Below are 20,632 nucleotides of genomic sequence, written 5' to 3'. Positions count from 1 at the left end.
GCTTTAAAAACTCAAATAAACTCAAGGTGATCTGGTACATACTTGGCCGATGGCTTCCAAAGCTTCAGATGATAATAATAAGATGGAGAGTGATGGAGTCTGTAGTTAGAGAGGAGTTGAGGCAGTTCACTTCAGATACTTAGCTTGCACTTGTATGTGCTAGAGAACTGTGCTACATACCAATTATTTTCAATATGTATAAATATAGAGATAGAAATATATGTATGACTCCTGCTCTTTTTGTTTTACCTTTTAATAAATCACTTAAATGGGATCCGTCTTAATGGTTCATGAGTAATTTGGTATTGTTCGGCATGTTTAACGTTACCTGCCTAAGTACCTTAGATCGCAAGCCCATAATTAGTCAATAGGGCTGACTGGCTAGCTACTAGTACTGTTAACTAGCCAGATAGCAACAAAGCATTGTTAGCTAGCTAATGTAACCATGAAGAATTGACATCTATCTTACATATTATTCGTTTTAGGTCATTTTTGTCCTGTTTAGCTATCTGGCTAGCTAAATTGTTACGATTCACATATCTAGCTGACAATTGTGACGTCAAACGTTTGCTTTGTGTATATCTTGATTCGTCTATTGTTGCCATTGTCCTGGCTGGAAGGAGGTTCAGTGAATGGGGCTGTGAAGCGTGAGGTAATACAGTAGGGGGAGTGCGAGTGCTTCTTAAATGTATTGCTTTATGCATTCTCCTCACTCGCGTCCACACAAAAACGTACTCAAGAGAACGGAGTGGAGAATACAATCGGAGCATGAGTGTGGAGCATGGTAGTATGTTTGGAAAAACACCCCTAGAGTTTGAGAGCTACAAGCCCCCACTCACCCAGTAATTTTTTAACTGTCCCTAAATTATCCTATTAAAACACTACATGGGAAATACGTCATGAACTCACAACAATTGAAAGTGCAGAGTATAAAACAGTACTTAGCCTAATATATTATGAACAGCCACGATAGCGTCGTCTACTGTTTGGTCTATTTTGAATCAATATTTCAACTCGCCACCACACTCTACCTTCCACTGGTGTTTCCCAACTGCAGTCCTCAGGTTGCCCCAGCAACACACATTCACATTTTAGAGCCAGACAAGCACGCTTGATTCAATTTGTTTACTAATCCTTCGATTAGTTAAATCAGTCCAGAGCTACAACAACAATGTGTGCTGATTGAACCAAACTAAATAGTTGGAGGATGCGGGCATCGATCCCGCTACCTCTCGCATGCTAAGCGAGCGCTCTACCATTTGAGCTAATCCCCCTGTGCCTCCAACAAGAAGTATGAAATCTCAATGACCGCACTGCCAAATCCCTCGTCCATAAGAAAGGATACTTTTTAACAAGTATGCTTGCTTCAGCTGTCTAAAAGTATTTTTCATGGTAGTTCAGTAAAGGTTGAAGTAGTGATAGGAGTAAGCCCAGTGGTGGAAATAGTTGTATTGTTATCCAGATCTACAACAACAATGTGTGCTGATTGAACCAAACTAAATAGTTGGAGGATGCGGGCATCGATCCCGCTACCTCTCGCATGCTAAGCAAGCGCTCTACCATTTGAGCCAATCCCCCTGTGCCTCCAACAAGAAGTATGAAATCTCAATGACCGCACTGCCAAATTCCTCGTCCATAAGAAAGGATACTTTTTAACAAGTATGCTTGCTTCAGCTGTCTAAAAGTATTTTTCATGGTAGTTCAGTAAAGGTTGAAGTAGTTATAGGACTAAGCCCAGTGGTGGAAATAGTTGTATTGTTGGGTTAGTATCCAGAGCTACAACAACAATGTGTGCTGATTGAACCAAACTAAGTAGTTGGAGGATGCGGGCATCGATCCCGCTACCTCTCGCATGCTAAGCGAGCGCTCTACCATTTGAGCTAATCCCCCTGTGCCTCCAACAAGAAGTATGAAATCTCAATGACCGCACTGCCAAATCCCTCGTCCATAAGAAAGGATACTTTTTAACAAGTATGCTTGCTTCAGCTGTCTAAAAGTATTTTTCATGGTAGTTCAGTAAAGGTTGAAGTAGTGATAGGAGTAAGCCCAGTGGTGGAAATAGTTGTATTGTTATCCAGATCTACAACAACAATGTGTGCTGATTGAACCAAACTAAATAGTTGGAGGATGCGGGCATCGATCCCGCTACCTCTCGCATGCTAAGCAAGCGCTCTACCATTTGAGCCAATCCCCCTGTGCCTCCAACAAGAAGTATGAAATCTCAATGACCGCACTGCCAAATTCCTCGTCCATAAGAAAGGATACTTTTTAACAAGTATGCTTGCTTCAGCTGTCTAAAAGTATTTTTCATGGTAGTTCAGTAAAGGTTGAAGTAGTTATAGGAGTAAGCCCAGTGGTGGAAATAGTTGTATTGTTGGGTTAGTATCCAGAGCTACAACAACAATGTGTGCTGATTGAACCAAACTAAGTAGTTGGAGGATGCGGGCATCGATCCCGCTACCTCTCGCATGCTAAGCGAGCGCTCTACCATTTGAGCTAATCCCCCTGTGCATCCAACAAGAAGTATGAAATCTCAATGACCACACTGCCAAATCCCTCGTCCATAAGTAAGGATACTTTTTAAAAAGTATGCTTGCTTCAGCTGTCTAAAAGTATTCTTCATGGTAGTTCAGTAAAGGTGGAAGTAGTGACTGCAGTAAGCCCAGTGGTGGAAATAGTTGTATTGTTGGGTTAGTGAGTTTTGGGTGTATGATAGCAGAAAAACCTGCGAGTCTGGAGTTCCCCCTGCTGGCTGTCTGTGGAATAACATTAGGATCAGTTGATCGTGGGGAAATGCATGTTAGTCGCCCGAAACATGGTCACTGTTTTCCTGTCTTTTGTCGTGCTTATGCTCACTGCGTCTCAGTGGATCGCTCCAAGGCCTTTCTACTGTAAGCAGAGGAGAGGACAGCCTTCCAGTAGAATAAATAAGAGTCACAGCTCCCAACATTTACTAACAAATGAACAGCTACTAAATCAAAGATCTGTCTCATAAACTACACATGTGCCTACATGTGATAACCAAAGGGGATTTTTGCATTACCCCAAGCGACCACATAATTTGTCCCTTTAATTGAAGTAATAATTCGGTGGTTTGGTGGGATTTCCTAAATTCCAGTGTGTTTCTGCTTGCCACAACAAAGTCAAAAGAGAGAATGAACTGGCACACAGACTAAGATATTAGGACCTGTTTAGTAGCAAACAGAAGGCTGTCCATCATATCGCAAAGCCATTATGACAAGGGCTCCTCCTCCCCTGTAGGATAAATAATAATAATTATGATTTATTCTATATAGCACTTTTCATTACACACAGAATCTCAAAGTAGCTTTAAAAACTCAAATAAACTCAAGGTGATCTGGTACATACTTGGCCGATGGCTTCCAAAGCTTCAGATGATAATAATAAGATGGAGAGTGATGGAGTCTGTAGTTAGAGAGGAGTTGAGGCAGTTCACTTCAGATACTTAGCTTGCACTTGTATGTGCTAGAGAACTGTGCTACATACCAATTATTTTCAATATGTATAAATATAGAGATAGAAATATATGTATGACTCCTGCTCTTTTTGTTTTACCTTTTAATAAATCACTTAAATGGGGATCCCTCTTAATGGTTCATGAGTAATTTGGTATTGTTCGGCATGTTTAACGTTACCTGCCTAAGTACCTTAGATCGCAAGCCCATAATTAGTCAATAGGGCTGACTGGCTAGCTACTAGTACTGTTAACTAGCCAGATAGCAACAAAGCATTGTTAGCTAGCTAATGTAACCATGAAGAATTGACATCTATCTTACATATTATTCGTTTTAGGTCATTTTTGTCCTGTTTAGCTATCTGGCTAGCTAAATTGTTACGATTCACATATCTAGCTGATAATTGTGACGTCAAACGTTTGCTTTGTGTATATCTTGATTCGTCTATTGTTGCCATTGTCCTGGCTGGAAGGAGGTTCAGTGAATGGGGCTGTGAAGCGTGAGGTAATACAGTAGGGGGAGTGCGAGTGCTTCTTAAATGTATTGCTTTATGCATTCTCCTCACTCGCGTCCACACAAAAACGTACTCAAGAGAACGGAGTGGAGAATACAATCGGAGCATGAGTGTGGAGCATGGTAGTATGTTTGGAAAAACACCCCTAGAGTTTGAGAGCTACAAGCCCCCACTCACCCAGTAATTTTTTAACTGTCCCTAAATTATCCTATTAAAACACTACATGGGAAATACGTCATGAACTCACAACAATTGAAAGTGCAGAGTATAAAACAGTACTTAGCCTAATATATTATGAACAGCCACGATAGCGTCGTCTACTGTTTGGTCTATTTTGAATCAATATTTCAACTCGCCACCACACTCTACCTTCCACTGGTGTTTCCCAACTGCAGTCCTCAGGTTGCCACAGCAACACACATTCACATTTTAGAGCCAGACAAGCACGCTTGATTCAATTTGTTTACTAATCCTTCGATTAGTTAAATCAGTCCAGAGCTACAACAACAATGTGTGCTGATTGAACCAAACTAAATAGTTGGAGGATGCGGGCATCGATCCCGCTACCTCTCGCATGCTAAGCGAGCGCTCTACCATTTGAGCTAATCCCCCTGTGCCTCCAACAAGAAGTATGAAATCTCAATGACCGCACTGCCAAATCCCTCGTCCATAAGAAAGGATACTTTTTAACAAGTATGCTTGCTTCAGCTGTCTAAAAGTATTTTTCATGGTAGTTCAGTAAAGGTTGAAGTAGTGATAGGAGTAAGCCCAGTGGTGGAAATAGTTGTATTGTTATCCAGATCTACAACAACAATGTGTGCTGATTGAACCAAACTAAATAGTTGGAGGATGCGGGCATCGATCCCGCTACCTCTCGCATGCTAAGCAAGCGCTCTACCATTTGAGCCAATCCCCCTGTGCCTCCAACAAGAAGTATGAAATCTCAATGACCGCACTGCCAAATTCCTCGTCCATAAGAAAGGATACTTTTTAACAAGTATGCTTGCTTCAGCTGTCTAAAAGTATTTTTCATGGTAGTTCAGTAAAGGTTGAAGTAGTTATAGGAGTAAGCCCAGTGGTGGAAATAGTTGTATTGTTGGGTTAGTATCCAGAGCTACAACAACAATGTGTGCTGATTGAACCAAACTAAGTAGTTGGAGGATGCGGGGATCGATCACGCTACCTCTCGCATGCTAAGCGAGCGCTCTACCATTTGAGCTAATCCCCCTGTGCCTCCAACAAGAAGTATGAAATCTCAATGACCGCACTGCCAAATCCCTCGTCCATAAGAAAGGATACTTTTTAACAAGTATGCTTGCTTCAGCTGTCTAAAAGTATTTTTCATGGTAGTTCAGTAAAGGTTGAAGTAGTGATAGGAGTAAGCCCAGTGGTGGAAATAGTTGTATTGTTATCCAGATCTACAACAACAATGTGTGCTGATTGAACCAAACTAAATAGTTGGAGGATGCGGGCATCGATCCCGCTACCTCTCGCATGCTAAGCAAGCGCTCTACCATTTGAGCCAATCCCCCTGTGCCTCCAACAAGAAGTATGAAATCTCAATGACCGCACTGCCAAATTCCTCGTCCATAAGAAAGGATACTTTTTAACAAGTATGCTTGCTTCAGCTGTCTAAAAGTATTTTTCATGGTAGTTCAGTAAAGGTTGAAGTAGTTATAGGAGTAAGCCCAGTGGTGGAAATAGTTGTATTGTTGGGTTAGTATCCAGAGCTACAACAACAATGTGTGCTGATTGAACCAAACTAAGTAGTTGGAGGATGCGGGCATCGATCCCGCTACCTCTCGCATGCTAAGCGAGCGCTCTACCATTTGAGCTAATCCCCCTGTGCATCCAACAAGAAGTATGAAATCTCAATGACCACACTGCCAAATCCCTCGTCCATAAGTAAGGATACTTTTTAAAAAGTATGCTTGCTTCAGCTGTCTAAAAGTATTCTTCATGGTAGTTCAGTAAAGGTGGAAGTAGTGACTGCAGTAAGCCCAGTGGTGGAAATAGTTGTATTGTTGGGTTAGTGAGTTTTGGGTGTATGATAGCAGAAAAACCTGCGAGTCTGGAGTTCCCCCTGCTGGCTGTCTGTGGAATAACATTAGGATCAGTTGATCGTGGGGAAATGCATGTTAGTCGCCCGAAACATGGTCACTGTTTTCCTGTCTTTTGTCGTGCTTATGCTCACTGCGTCTCAGTGGATCGCTCCAAGGCCTTTCTACTGTAAGCAGAGGAGAGGACAGCCTTCCAGTAGAATAAATAAGAGTCACAGCTCCCAACATTTACTAACAAATGAACAGCTACTAAATCAAAGATCTGTCTCATAAACTACACATGTGCCTACATGTGATAACCAAAGGGGATTTTTGCATTACCCCAAGCGACCACATAATTTGTCCCTTTAATTGAAGTAATAATTCGGTGGTTTGGTGGGATTTCCTAAATTCCAGTGTGTTTCTGCTTGCCACAACAAAGTCAAAAGAGAGAATGAACTGGCACACAGACTAAGATATTAGGACCTGTTTAGTAGCAAACAGAAGGCTGTCCATCATATCGCAAAGCCATTATGACAAGGGCTCCTCCTCCCCTGTAGGATAAATAATAATAATTATGATTTATTCTATATAGCACTTTTCATTACACACAGAATCTCAAAGTAGCTTTAAAAACTCAAATAAACTCAAGGTGATCTGGTACATACTTGGCCGATGGCTTCCAAAGCTTCAGATGATAATAATAAGATGGAGAGTGATGGAGTCTGTAGTTAGAGAGGAGTTGAGGCAGTTCACTTCAGATACTTAGCTTGCACTTGTATGTGCTAGAGAACTGTGCTACATACCAATTATTTTCAATATGTATAAATATAGAGATAGAAATATATGTATGACTCCTGCTCTTTTTGTTTTACCTTTTAATAAATCACTTAAATGGGGATCCCTCTTAATGGTTCATGAGTAATTTGGTATTGTTCGGCATGTTTAACGTTACCTGCCTAAGTACCTTAGATCGCAAGCCCATAATTAGTCAATAGGGCTGACTGGCTAGCTACTAGTACTGTTAACTAGCCAGATAGCAACAAAGCATTGTTAGCTAGCTAATGTAACCATGAAGAATTGACATCTATCTTACATATTATTCGTTTTAGGTCATTTTTGTCCTGTTTAGCTATCTGGCTAGCTAAATTGTTACGATTCACATATCTAGCTGATAATTGTGACGTCAAACGTTTGCTTTGTGTATATCTTGATTCGTCTATTGTTGCCATTGTCCTGGCTGGAAGGAGGTTCAGTGAATGGGGCTGTGAAGCGTGAGGTAATACAGTAGGGGGAGTGCGAGTGCTTCTTAAATGTATTGCTTTATGCATTCTCCTCACTCGCGTCCACACAAAAACGTACTCAAGAGAACGGAGTGGAGAATACAATCGGAGCATGAGTGTGGAGCATGGTAGTATGTTTGGAAAAACACCCCTAGAGTTTGAGAGCTACAAGCCCCCACTCACCCAGTAATTTTTTAACTGTCCCTAAATTATCCTATTAAAACACTACATGGGAAATACGTCATGAACTCACAACAATTGAAAGTGCAGAGTATAAAACAGTACTTAGCCTAATATATTATGAACAGCCACGATAGCGTCGTCTACTGTTTGGTCTATTTTGAATCAATATTTCAACTCGCCACCACACTCTACCTTCCACTGGTGTTTCCCAACTGCAGTCCTCAGGTTGCCCCAGCAACACACATTCACATTTTAGAGCCAGACAAGCACGCTTGATTCAATTTGTTTACTAATCCTTCGATTAGTTAAATCAGTCCAGAGCTACAACAACAATGTGTGCTGATTGAACCAAACTAAATAGTTGGAGGATGCGGGCATCGATCCCGCTACCTCTCGCATGCTAAGCGAGCGCTCTACCATTTGAGCTAATCCCCCTGTGCCTCCAACAAGAAGTATGAAATCTCAATGACCGCACTGCCAAATCCCTCGTCCATAAGAAAGGATACTTTTTAACAAGTATGCTTGCTTCAGCTGTCTAAAAGTATTTTTCATGGTAGTTCAGTAAAGGTTGAAGTAGTGATAGGAGTAAGCCCAGTGGTGGAAATAGTTGTATTGTTATCCAGATCTACAACAACAATGTGTGCTGATTGAACCAAACTAAATAGTTGGAGGATGCGGGCATCGATCCCGCTACCTCTCGCATGCTAAGCGAGCGCTCTACCATTTGAGCCAATCCCCCTGTGCCTCCAACAAGAAGTATGAAATCTCAATGACCGCACTGCCAAATTCCTCGTCCATAAGAAAGGATACTTTTTAACAAGTATGCTTGCTTCAGCTGTCTAAAAGTATTTTTCATGGTAGTTCAGTAAAGGTTAAAGTAGTTATAGGAGTAAGCCCAGTGGTGGAAATAGTTGTATTGTTGGGTTAGTATCCAGAGCTACAACAACAATGTGTGCTGATTGAACCAAACTAAGTAGTTGGAGGATGCGGGCATCGATCCCGCTACCTCTCGCATGCTAAGCGAGCGCTCTACCATTTGAGCTAATCCCCCTGTGCATCCAACAAGAAGTATGAAATCTCAATGACCACACTGCCAAATCCCTCGTCCATAAGTAAGGATACTTTTTAAAAAGTATGCTTGCTTCAGCTGTCTAAAAGTATTCTTCATGGTAGTTCAGTAAAGGTGGAAGTAGTGACTGCAGTAAGCCCAGTGGTGGAAATAGTTGTATTGTTGGGTTAGTGAGTTTTGGGTGTATGATAGCAGAAAAACCTGCGAGTCTGGAGTTCCCCCTGCTGGCTGTCTGTGGAATAACATTAGGATCAGTTGATCGTGGGGAAATGCATGTTAGTCGCCCGAAACATGGTCACTGTTTTCCTGTCTTTTGTCGTGCTTATGCTCACTGCGTCTCAGTGGATCGCTCCAAGGCCTTTCTACTGTAAGCAGAGGAGAGGACAGCCTTCCAGTAGAATAAATAAGAGTCACAGCTCCCAACATTTACTAACAAATGAACAGCTACTAAATCAAAGATCTGTCTCATAAACTACACATGTGCCTACATGTGATAACCAAAGGGGATTTTTGCATTACCCCAAGCGACCACATAATTTGTCCCTTTAATTGAAGTAATAATTCGGTGGTTTGGTGGGATTTCCTAAATTCCAGTGTGTTTCTGCTTGCCACAACAAAGTCAAAAGAGAGAATGAACTGGCACACAGACTAAGATATTAGGACCTGTTTAGTAGCAAACAGAAGGCTGTCCATCATATCGCAAAGCCATTATGACAAGGGCTCCTCCTCCCCTGTAGGATAAATAATAATAATTATGATTTATTCTATATAGCACTTTTCATTACACACAGAATCTCAAAGTAGCTTTAAAAACTCAAATAAACTCAAGGTGATCTGGTACATACTTGGCCGATGGCTTCCAAAGCTTCAGATGATAATAATAAGATGGAGAGTGATGGAGTCTGTAGTTAGAGAGGAGTTGAGGCAGTTCACTTCAGATACTTAGCTTGCACTTGTATGTGCTAGAGAACTGTGCTACATACCAATTATTTTCAATATGTATAAATATAGAGATATAAATATATGTATGACTCCTGCTCTTTTTGTTTTACCTTTTAATAAATCACTTAAATGGGGATCCCTCTTAATGGTTCATGAGTAATTTGGTATTGTTCGGCATGTTTAACGTTACCTGCCTAAGTACCTTAGATCGCAAGCCCATAATTAGTCAATAGGGCTGACTGGCTAGCTACTAGTACTGTTAACTAGCCAGACAGCAACAAAGCATTGTTAGCTAGCTAATGTAACCATGAAGAATTGACATCTATCTTACATATTATTCGTTTTAGGTCATTTTTGTCCTGTTTAGCTATCTGGCTAGCTAAATTGTTACGATTCACATATCTAGCTGATAATTGTGACGTCAAACGTTTGCTTTGTGTATATCTTGATTCGTCTATTGTTGCCATTGTCCTGGCTGGAAGGAGGTTCAGTGAATGGGGCTGTGAAGCGTGAGGTAATACAGTAGGGGGAGTGCGAGTGCTTCTTAAATGTATTGCTTTATGCATTCTCCTCACTCGCGTCCACACAAAAACGTACTCAAGAGAACGGAGTGGAGAATACAATCGGAGCATGAGTGTGGAGCATGGTAGTATGTTTGGAAAAACACCCCTAGAGTTTGAGAGCTACAAGCCCCCACTCACCCAGTAATTTTTGAACTGTCCCTAAATTATCCTATTAAAACACTACATGGGAAATACGTCATGAACTCACAACAATTGAAAGTGCAGAGTATAAAACAGTACTTAGCCTAATATATTATGAACAGCCACGATAGCGTCGTCTACTGTTTGGTCTATTTTGAATCAATATTTCAACTCGCCACCACACTCTACGTATTTCCACTGGTGTTTCCCAACTGCAGTCCTCAGGTTGCCCCAGCAACACACATTCACATTTTAGAGCCAGACAAGCACGCTTGATTCAATTTGTTTACTAATCCTTCGATTAGTTAAATCAGTCCAGAGCTACAACAACAATGTGTGCTGATTGAACCAAACTAAATAGTTGGAGGATGCGGGCATCGATCCCGCTAGCTCTCGCATGCTAAGCGAGCGCTCTACCATTTGAGCTAATCCCCCTGTGCCTCCAACAAGAAGTATGAAATCTCAATGACCGCACTGCCAAATCCCTCGTCCATAAGAAAGGATACTTTTTAACAAGTATGCTTGCTTCAGCTGTCTAAAAGTATTTTTCATGGTAGTTCAGTAAAGGTTGAAGTAGTGATAGGAGTAAGCCCAGTGGTGGAAATAGTTGTATTGTTGGGTTAGTATCCAGAGCTACAACAACAATGTGTGCTGATTGAACCAAACTAAGTAGTTGGAGGATGCGGGCATCGATCCCGCTACCTCTCGCATGCTAAGCGAGCGCTCTACCATTTGAGCTAATCCCCCTGTGCCTCCAACAAGAAGTATGAAATCTCAATGACCGCACTGCCAAATCCCTCGTCCATAAGAAAGGATACTTTTTAACAAGTATGCTTGCTTCAGCTGTCTAAAAGTATTTTTCATGGTAGTTCAGTAAAGGTTGAAGTAGTGATAGGAGTAAGCCCAGTGGTGGAAATAGTTGTATTGTTGGGTTAGTATCCAGAGCTACAACAACAATGTGTGCTGATTGAACCAAACTAAATAGTTGGAGGATGCGGGCATCGATCCCGCTACCTCTCGCATGCTAAGCGAGCGCTCTACCATTTGTGCTAATCCCCCTGTGCCTCCAACAAGAAGTATGAAATCTCAATGACCGCACTGCCAAATCCCTTGTCCATAAGAAAGGATACTTTTTAACAAGTATGCTTGCTTCAGCTGTCTAAAAGTATTTTTCATGGTAGTTCAGTAAAGGTTGAAGTAGTGATAGGAGTAAGCCCAGTGGTGGAAATAGTTGTATTGTTGGGTCAGTATCCAGAGCTACTACAAGCAAGCCCATAATTAGTCAATATGGCTGACTGGCTAGCTACTAGTACTGTTAACTAGCCAGATAGCAACAAAGCATTGTTAGCTAGCTAATGTAACCATGAAGAATTGACATCTATCTTACATATTATTCGTTTTAGGTCATTTTTGTCCTGTTTAGCTATCTGGCTAGCTAAATTGTTACGATTCACATATCTAGCTGATAATTGTGACGTCAAACGTTTGCTTTGTGTATATCTTGATTCATCTATTGTTGCCATTGTCCTGGCTGGAAGGAGGTTCAGTGAATGGGGCTGTGAAGCGTGAGGTAATACAGTAGGGGGAGTGCGAGTGCTTCTTAAATGTATTGCTTTATGCATTCTCCTCACTCGCGTCCACACAAAAACGTACTCAAGAGAACGGAGTGGAGAATACAATCGGAGCATGAGTGTGGAGCATGGTAGTATGTTTGGAAAAACACCCCTAGAGTTTGAGAGCTACAAGCCCCCACTCACCCAGCAATTTTTGAACTGTCCCTAAATTATCCTATTAAAACACTACATGGGAAATACGTCATGAACTCACAACAATTGAAAGTGCAGAGTATAAAACAGTACTTAGCCTAATATATTATGAACAGCCACGATAGCGTCGTCTACTGTTTGGTCTATTTTGAATCAATATTTCAACTCGCCACCACACTCTACGTATTTCCCACTGGTGTTTCCCAACTGCAGTCCTCAGGTTGCCCCAGCAACACACATTCACATTTTAGAGCCAGAAAAGCACGCTTGATTCAATTTGTTTACTAATCCTTCGATTAGTTAAATCAGTCCAGAGCTACAACAACAATGTGTGCTGATTGAACCAAACTAAATAGTTGGAGGATGCGGGCATCGATCCTGCTACCTCTCGCATGCTAAGCGAGCGCTCTACCATTTGAGCTAATCCCCCTGTGCATCCAACAAGAAGTATGAAATCTCAATGACCACACTGCCAAATCCCTCGTCCATAAGTAAGGATACTTTTTAAAAAGTATGCTTGCTTCAGCTGTCTAAAAGTATTCTTCATGGTAGTTCAGTAAAGGTGGAAGTAGTGACTGCAGTAAGCCCAGTGGTGGAAATAGTTGTATTGTTGGGTTAGTGAGTTTTGGGTGTATGATAGCAGAAAAACCTGCGAGTCTGGAGTTCCCCCTGCTGGCTGTCTGTGGAATAACATTAGGATCAGTTGATCGTGGGGAAATGCATGTTAGTCGCCCGAAACATGGTCACTGTTTTCCTGTCTTTTGTCGTGCTTATGCTCACTGCGTCTCAGTGGATCGCTCCAAGGCCTTTCTACTGTAAGCAGAGGAGAGGACAGCCTTCCAGTAGAATAAATAAGAGTCACAGCTCCCAACATTTACTAACAAATGAACAGCTACTAAATCAAAGATCTGTCTCATAAACTACACATGTGCCTACATGTGATAACCAAAGGGGATTTTTGCATTACCCCAAGCGACCACATAATTTGTCCCTTTAATTGAAGTAATAATTCGGTGGTTTGGTGGGATTTCCTAAATTCCAGTGTGTTTCTGCTTGCCACAACAAAGTCAAAAGAGAGAATGAACTGGCACACAGACTAAGATATTAGGACCTGTTTAGTAGCAAACAGAAGGCTGTCCATCATATCGCAAAGCCATTATGACAAGGGCTCCTCCTCCCCTGTAGGATAAATAATAATAATTATGATTTATTCTATATAGCACTTTTCATTACACACAGAATCTCAAAGTAGCTTTAAAAACTCAAATAAACTCAAGGTGATCTGGTACATACTTGGCCGATGGCTTCCAAAGCTTCAGATGATAATAATAAGATGGAGAGTGATGGAGTCTGTAGTTAGAGAGGAGTTGAGGCAGTTCACTTCAGATACTTAGCTTGCACTTGTATGTGCTAGAGAACTGTGCTACATACCAATTATTTTCAATATGTATAAATATAGAGATAGAAATATATGTATGACTCCTGCTCTTTTTGTTTTACCTTTTAATAAATCACTTAAATGGGGATCCCTCTTAATGGTTCATGAGTAATTTGGTATTGTTCGGCATGTTTAACGTTACCTGCCTAAGTACCTTAGATCGCAAGCCCATAATTAGTCAATAGGGCTGACTGGCTAGCTACTAGTACTGTTAACTAGCCAGATAGCAACAAAGCATTGTTAGCTAGCTAATGTAACCATGAAGAATTGACATCTATCTTACATATTATTCGTTTTAGGTCATTTTTGTCCTGTTTAGCTATCTGGCTAGCTAAATTGTTACGATTCACATATCTAGCTGATAATTGTGACGTCAAACGTTTGCTTTGTGTATATCTTGATTCGTCTATTGTTGCCATTGTCCTGGCTGGAAGGAGGTTCAGTGAATGGGGCTGTGAAGCGTGAGGTAATACAGTAGGGGGAGTGCGAGTGCTTCTTAAATGTATTGCTTTATGCATTCTCCTCACTCGCGTCCACACAAAAACGTACTCAAGAGAACGGAGTGGAGAATACAATCGGAGCATGAGTGTGGAGCATGGTAGTATGTTTGGAAAAACACCCCTAGAGTTTGAGAGCTACAAGCCCCCACTCACCCAGTAATTTTTGAACTGTCCCTAAATTATCCTATTAAAACACTACATGGGAAATACGTCATGAACTCACAACAATTGAAAGTGCAGAGTATAAAACAGTACTTAGCCTAATATATTATGAACAGCCACGATAGCGTCGTCTACTGTTTGGTCTATTTTGAATCAATATTTCAACTCGCCACCACACTCTACCTTCCACTGGTGTTTCCCAACTGCAGTCCTCAGGTTGCCCCAGCAACACACATTCACATTTTAGAGCCAGACAAGCACGCTTGATTCAATTTGTTTACTAATCCTTCGATTAGTTAAATCAGTCCAGAGCTACAACAACAATGTGTGCTGATTGAACCAAACTAAATAGTTGGAGGATGCGGGCATCGATCCCGCTACCTCTCGCATGCTAAGCGAGCGCTCTACCATTTGAGCTAATCCCCCTGTGCCTCCAACAAGAAGTATGAAATCTCAATGACCGCACTGCCAAATCCCTCGTCCATAAGAAAGGATACTTTTTAACAAGTATGCTTGCTTCAGCTGTCTAAAAGTATTTTTCATGGTAGTTCAGTAAAGGTTGAAGTAGTGATAGGAGTAAGCCCAGTGGTGGAAATAGTTGTATTGTTATCCAGATCTACAACAACAATGTGTGCTGATTGAACCAAACTAAATAGTTGGAGGATGCGGGCATCGATCCCGCTACCTCTCGCATGCTAAGCGAGCGCTCTACCATTTGAGCCAATCCCCCTGTGCCTCCAACAAGAAGTATGAAATCTCAATGACCGCACTGCCAAATTCCTCGTCCATAAGAAAGGATACTTTTTAACAAGTATGCTTGCTTCAGCTGTCTAAAAGTATTTTTCATGGTAGTTCAGTAAAGGTTAAAGTAGTTATAGGAGTAAGCCCAGTGGTGGAAATAGTTGTATTGTTGGGTTAGTATCCAGAGCTACAACAACAATGTGTGCTGATTGAACCAAACTAAGTAGTTGGAGGATGCGGGCATCGATCCCGCTACCTCTCGCATGCTAAGCGAGCGCTCTACCATTTGAGCTAATCCCCCTGTGCATCCAACAAGAAGTATGAAATCTCAATGACCACACTGCCAAATCCCTCGTCCATAAGTAAGGATACTTTTTAAAAAGTATGCTTGCTTCAGCTGTCTAAAAGTATTCTTCATGGTAGTTCAGTAAAGGTGGAAGTAGTGACTGCAGTAAGCCCAGTGGTGGAAATAGTTGTATTGTTGGGTTAGTGAGTTTTGGGTGTATGATAGCAGAAAAACCTGCGAGTCTGGAGTTCCCCCTGCTGGCTGTCTGTGGAATAACATTAGGATCAGTTGATCGTGGGGAAATGCATGTTAGTCGCCCGAAACATGGTCACTGTTTTCCTGTCTTTTGTCGTGCTTATGCTCACTGCGTCTCAGTGGATCGCTCCAAGGCCTTTCTACTGTAAGCAGAGGAGAGGACAGCCTTCCAGTAGAATAAATAAGAGTCACAGCTCCCAACATTTACTAACAAATGAACAGCTACTAAATCAAAGATCTGTCTCATAAACTACACATGTGCCTACATGTGATAACCAAAGGGGATTTTTGCATTACCCCAAGCGACCACATAATTTGTCCCTTTAATTGAAGTAATAATTCGGTGGTTTGGTGGGATTTCCTAAATTCCAGTGTGTTTCTGCTTGCCACAACAAAGTCAAAAGAGAGAATGAACTGGCACACAGACTAAGATATTAGGACCTGTTTAGTAGCAAACAGAAGGCTGTCCATCATATCGCAAAGCCATTATGACAAGGGCTCCTCCTCCCCTGTAGGATAAATAATAATAATTATGATTTATTCTATATAGCACTTTTCATTACACACAGAATCTCAAAGTAGCTTTAAAAACTCAAATAAACTCAAGGTGATCTGGTACATACTTGGCCGATGGCTTCCAAAGCTTCAGATGATAATAATAAGATGGAGAGTGATGGAGTCTGTAGTTAGAGAGGAGTTGAGGCAGTTCACTTCAGATACTTAGCTTGCACTTGTATGTGCTAGAGAACTGTGCTACATACCAATTATTTTCAATATGTATAAATATAGAGATATAAATATATGTATGACTCCTGCTCTTTTTGTTTTACCTTTTAATAAATCACTTAAATGGGGATCCCTCTTAATGGTTCATGAGTAATTTGGTATTGTTCGGCATGTTTAACGTTACCTGCCTAAGTACCTTAGATCGCAAGCCCATAATTAGTCAATAGGGCTGACTGGCTAGCTACTAGTACTGTTAACTAGCCAGACAGCAACAAAGCATTGTTAGCTAGCTAATGTAACCATGAAGAATTGACATCTATCTTACATATTATTCGTTTTAGGTCATTTTTGTCCTGTTTAGCTATCTGGCTAGCTAAATTGTTACGATTCACATATCTAGCTGATAATTGTGACGTCAAACGTTTGCTTTGTGTATATCTTGATTCGTCTATTGTTGCCATTGTCCTGGCTGGAAGGAGGTTCAGTGAATGGGGCTGTGAAGCGTGAGGTAATACAGTAGGGGGAGTGCGAGTGCTTCTTAAATGTATTGCTTTATGCATTCTCCTCACTCGCGTCCACACAAAAACGTACTCAAGAGAACGGAGTGGAGAATACAATCGGAGCATGAGTGTGGAGCATGGTAGTATGTTTGGAAAAACACCCCTAGAGTTTGAGAGCTACAAGCCCCCACTCACCCAGTAATTTTTGAACTGTCCCTAAATTATCCTATTAAAACACTACATGGGAAATACGTCATGAACTCACAACAATTGAAAGTGCAGAGTATAAAACAGTACTTAGCCTAATATATTATGAACAGCCACGATAGCGTCGTCTACTGTTTGGTCTATTTTGAATCAATATTTCAACTCGCCACCACACTCTACGTATTTCCACTGGTGTTTCCCAACTGCAGTCCTCAGGTTGCCCCAGCAACACACATTCACATTTTAGAGCCAGACAAGCACGCTTGATTCAATTTGTTTACTAATCCTTCGATTAGTTAAATCAGTCCAGAGCTACAACAACAATGTGTGCTGATTGAACCAAACTAAATAGTTGGAGGATGCGGGCATCGATCCCGCTAGCTCTCGCATGCTAAGCGAGCGCTCTACCATTTGAGCTAATCCCCCTGTGCCTCCAACAAGAAGTATGAAATCTCAATGACCGCACTGCCAAATCCCTCGTCCATAAGAAAGGATACTTTTTAACAAGTATGCTTGCTTCAGCTGTCTAAAAGTATTTTTCATGGTAGTTCAGTAAAGGTTGAAGTAGTGATAGGAGTAAGCCCAGTGGTGGAAATAGTTGTATTGTTGGGTTAGTATCCAGAGCTACAACAACAATGTGTGCTGATTGAACCAAACTAAGTAGTTGGAGGATGCGGGCATCGATCCCGCTACCTCTCGCATGCTAAGCGAGCGCTCTACCATTTGAGCTAATCCCCCTGTGCCTCCAACAAGAAGTATGAAATCTCAATGACCGCACTGCCAAATCCCTCGTCCATAAGAAAGGATACTTTTTAACAAGTATGCTTGCTTCAGCTGTCTAAAAGTATTTTTCATGGTAGTTCAGTAAAGGTTGAAGTAGTGATAGGAGTAAGCCCAGTGGTGGAAATAGTTGTATTGTTGGGTTAGTATCCAGAGCTACAACAACAATGTGTGCTGATTGAACCAAACTAAATAGTTGGAAGATGCGGGCATCGATCCCGCTACCTCTCGCATGCTAAGCGAGCGCTCTACCATTTGTGCTAATCCCCCTGTGCCTCCAACAAGAAGTATGAAATCTCAATGACCGCACTGCCAAATCCCTTGTCCATAAGAAAGGATACTTTTTAACAAGTATGCTTGCTTCAGCTGTCTAAAAGTATTTTTCATGGTAGTTCAGTAAAGGTTGAAGTAGTGATAGGAGTAAGCCCAGTGGTGGAAATAGTAGTATTGTTGGGTCAGTATCCAGAGCTACTACAAGCAAGCCCATAATTAGTCAATATGGCTGACTGGCTAGCTACTAGTACTGTTAACTAGCCAGATAGCAACAAAGCATTGTTAGCTAGCTAATGTAACCATGAAGAATTGACATCTATCTTACATATTATTCGTTTTAGGTCATTTTTGTCCTGTTTAGCTATCTGGCTAGCTAAATTGTTACGATTCACATATCTAGCTGATAATTGTGACGTCAAACGTTTGCTTTGTGTATATCTTGATTCGTCTATTGTTGCCATTGTCCTGGCTGGAAGGAGGTTCAGTGAATGGGGCTGTGAAGCGTGAGGTAATACAGTAGGGGGAGTGCGAGTGCTTCTTAAATGTATTGCTTTATGCATTCTCCTCACTCGCGTCCACACAAAAACGTACTCAAGAGAACGGAGTGGAGAATACAATCGGAGCATGAGTGTGGAGCATGGTAGTATGTTTGGAAAAACACCCCTAGAGTTTGAGAGCTACAAGCCCCCACTCACCCAGCAATTTTTGAACTGTCCCTAAATTATCCTATTAAAACACTACATGGGAAATACGTCATGAACTCACAACAATTGAAAGTGCAGAGTATAAAACAGTACTTAGCCTAATATATTATGAACAGCCACGATAGCGTCGTCTACTGTTTGGTCTATTTTGAATCAATATTTCAACTCGCCACCACACTCTACGTATTTCCCACTGGTGTTTCCCAACTGCAGTCCTCAGGTTGCCCCAGCAACACACATTCACATTTTAGAGCCAGAAAAGCACGCTTGATTCAATTTGTTTACTAATCCTTCGATTAGTTAAATCAGTCCAGAGCTACAACAACAATGTGTGCTGATTGAACCAAACTAAATAGTTGGAGGATGCGGGCATCGATCCTGCTACCTCTCGCATGCTAAGCAAGCGCTCTACCATTTGAGCTAATCCCCCTGTGCCTCCAACAAGAAGTATGAAATCTCAATGACCGCACTGCCAAATCCCTCGTCCATAAGAAAGGATACTTTTTAACAAGTATGCTTGCTTCAGCTGTCTAAAAGTATTTTTCATGGTAGTTCAGTAAAGGTGGAAGTAGTGACTGCAGTAAGCCCAGTGGTGGAAATAGTTGTAAAGTTGGGTTAGTATCCAGAGCTACAACAACAATGTGTGCTGATTGAACCAAACTAAATAGTTGGAGGATGCGGGCATCGATCCCGCTACCTCTCGCATGCTAAGCAAGTGCTCTACCATTTGAGCTAATACCCCTGTGCCACCAAGAAGAAGTATGAAATCTCAATGACCGCACTGCCAAATCCCTCGTCCATAAGAAAGGATACTTTTTAACAAGTATGCTTGCTTCAGCTGTCTAAAAGTATTTTTCATGGTAGTTCAGTAAAGGTTGAAGTAGTGATAGGAGTAAGCCCAGTGGTGGAAATAGTTGTATTGTTGGGTTAGTATCCAGAGCTACAACAACAATGTGTGCTGATTGAACCAAACTAAATAGTTGGAGGATGCGGGCATCGATCCCGCTACCTCTCGCATGCTAAGCGAGCGCTCTACCATTTGAGCTAATCCCCCTGTGCATCCAACAAGAAGTATGAAATCTCAATGACCACACTGCCAAATCCCTCGTCCATAAGTAAGGATACTTTTTAAAAAGTATGCTTGCTTCAGCTGTCTAAAAGTATTTTTCATGGTAGTTCAGTAAAGGTGGAAGTAGTGACTGCAGTAAGCCCAGTGGTGGAAATAGTTGTATTGTTGGGTTAGTGAGTTTTGGGTGTATGATAGCAGAAAAACCTGCGAGTCTGGAGTTCCCCCGGCTGGCTGTCTGTGGAATAACATTAGGATCAGTTGATCGTGGGGAAATGCATGTTAGTCGCCCGAAACATGGTCACTGTTTTCCTGTCTTTTGTCGTGCTTATGCTCACTGCGTCTCAGTGGATCGCTCCAAGGCCTTTCTACTGTAAGCAGAGGAGAGGACAGCCTTCCAGTAGAATAAATAAGAGTCAAAGCTCCCAACATTTACTAACAAATGAACAGCTACTAAATCAAAGATCTGTCTCATAAACTACACATGTGCCTACATGTGATAACCAAAGGGGATTTTTGCATTACCCCAAGCGACCACATAATTTGTCCCTTTAATTGAAGTAATAATTCGGTGGTTTGGTGGGATTTCCTAAATTCCAGTGTGTTTCTGCTTGCCACAACAAAGTCAAGAGAGAATGAACTGGCACACAGACTAAGATATTAGGACCTGTTTAGTAGCAAACAGAAGGCTGTCCATCATATCGCAAAGCCATTATGACAAGGGCTCCTCCTCCCCTGTAGGATAAATAATAATAATTATGATTTATTCTATATAGCACTTTTCATTACACACAGAATCTCAAAGTAGCTTTAAAAACTCAAATAAACTCAAGGTGATCTGGTACATACTTGGCCGATGGCTTCCAAAGCTTCAGATGATAATAATAAGATGGAGAGTGATGGAGTCTGTAGTTAGAGAGGAGTTGAGGCAGTTCACTTCAGATACTTAGCTTGCACTTGTATGTGCTAGAGAACTGTGCTACATACCAATTATTTTCAATATGTATAAATATAGAGA

General features: G+C 41.4%; 19 non-coding genes across 19 annotated transcripts; all 19 read right to left on the bottom strand.

Moving 5' to 3' along the window:
• Positions 1–1,201: 1,201 nt before the first annotated feature.
• On the bottom strand, positions 1,202–1,274 carry trnaa-agc. Its single transcript has one exon. It is a non-coding gene; the product is annotated as a tRNA-Ala (tRNA).
• A 231-nt stretch (positions 1,275–1,505) lies between these two features.
• trnaa-agc lies at positions 1,506–1,578 on the bottom strand. Its single transcript has one exon. It is a non-coding gene; the product is annotated as a tRNA-Ala (tRNA).
• A 239-nt stretch (positions 1,579–1,817) lies between these two features.
• On the bottom strand, positions 1,818–1,890 carry trnaa-agc. Its single transcript has one exon. It is a non-coding gene; the product is annotated as a tRNA-Ala (tRNA).
• A 231-nt stretch (positions 1,891–2,121) lies between these two features.
• trnaa-agc lies at positions 2,122–2,194 on the bottom strand. The gene has a single exon. It is a non-coding gene; the product is annotated as a tRNA-Ala (tRNA).
• Positions 2,195–2,433: 239 nt separating this feature from the next.
• Positions 2,434–2,506, bottom strand: trnaa-agc. The gene has a single exon. It is a non-coding gene; the product is annotated as a tRNA-Ala (tRNA).
• A 2,023-nt stretch (positions 2,507–4,529) lies between these two features.
• Positions 4,530–4,602, bottom strand: trnaa-agc. Its single transcript has one exon. It is a non-coding gene; the product is annotated as a tRNA-Ala (tRNA).
• Positions 4,603–4,833: 231 nt separating this feature from the next.
• trnaa-agc lies at positions 4,834–4,906 on the bottom strand. The gene has a single exon. It is a non-coding gene; the product is annotated as a tRNA-Ala (tRNA).
• A 239-nt stretch (positions 4,907–5,145) lies between these two features.
• On the bottom strand, positions 5,146–5,218 carry trnaa-agc. The gene has a single exon. It is a non-coding gene; the product is annotated as a tRNA-Ala (tRNA).
• Positions 5,219–5,449: 231 nt separating this feature from the next.
• On the bottom strand, positions 5,450–5,522 carry trnaa-agc. The gene has a single exon. It is a non-coding gene; the product is annotated as a tRNA-Ala (tRNA).
• Positions 5,523–5,761: 239 nt separating this feature from the next.
• trnaa-agc lies at positions 5,762–5,834 on the bottom strand. The gene has a single exon. It is a non-coding gene; the product is annotated as a tRNA-Ala (tRNA).
• A 2,023-nt stretch (positions 5,835–7,857) lies between these two features.
• On the bottom strand, positions 7,858–7,930 carry trnaa-agc. The gene has a single exon. It is a non-coding gene; the product is annotated as a tRNA-Ala (tRNA).
• Positions 7,931–8,161: 231 nt separating this feature from the next.
• Positions 8,162–8,234, bottom strand: trnaa-agc. Its single transcript has one exon. It is a non-coding gene; the product is annotated as a tRNA-Ala (tRNA).
• Positions 8,235–8,473: 239 nt separating this feature from the next.
• On the bottom strand, positions 8,474–8,546 carry trnaa-agc. Its single transcript has one exon. It is a non-coding gene; the product is annotated as a tRNA-Ala (tRNA).
• Positions 8,547–10,884: 2,338 nt separating this feature from the next.
• Positions 10,885–10,957, bottom strand: trnaa-agc. Its single transcript has one exon. It is a non-coding gene; the product is annotated as a tRNA-Ala (tRNA).
• Positions 10,958–14,429: 3,472 nt separating this feature from the next.
• trnaa-agc lies at positions 14,430–14,502 on the bottom strand. Its single transcript has one exon. It is a non-coding gene; the product is annotated as a tRNA-Ala (tRNA).
• A 231-nt stretch (positions 14,503–14,733) lies between these two features.
• Positions 14,734–14,806, bottom strand: trnaa-agc. Its single transcript has one exon. It is a non-coding gene; the product is annotated as a tRNA-Ala (tRNA).
• Positions 14,807–15,045: 239 nt separating this feature from the next.
• Positions 15,046–15,118, bottom strand: trnaa-agc. The gene has a single exon. It is a non-coding gene; the product is annotated as a tRNA-Ala (tRNA).
• A 2,338-nt stretch (positions 15,119–17,456) lies between these two features.
• Positions 17,457–17,529, bottom strand: trnaa-agc. The gene has a single exon. It is a non-coding gene; the product is annotated as a tRNA-Ala (tRNA).
• Positions 17,530–19,529: 2,000 nt separating this feature from the next.
• trnaa-agc lies at positions 19,530–19,602 on the bottom strand. Its single transcript has one exon. It is a non-coding gene; the product is annotated as a tRNA-Ala (tRNA).
• Between the last annotated feature and the right edge of the window lie 1,030 nt (positions 19,603–20,632).

Source organism: Oncorhynchus mykiss, chromosome 31, assembly GCF_013265735.2.
Source record: "Oncorhynchus mykiss isolate Arlee chromosome 31, USDA_OmykA_1.1, whole genome shotgun sequence".
Lineage (NCBI taxonomy): Eukaryota > Metazoa > Chordata > Actinopteri > Salmoniformes > Salmonidae > Oncorhynchus > Oncorhynchus mykiss.
This window is presented reverse-complemented; position numbering and strand designations above follow the sequence as displayed.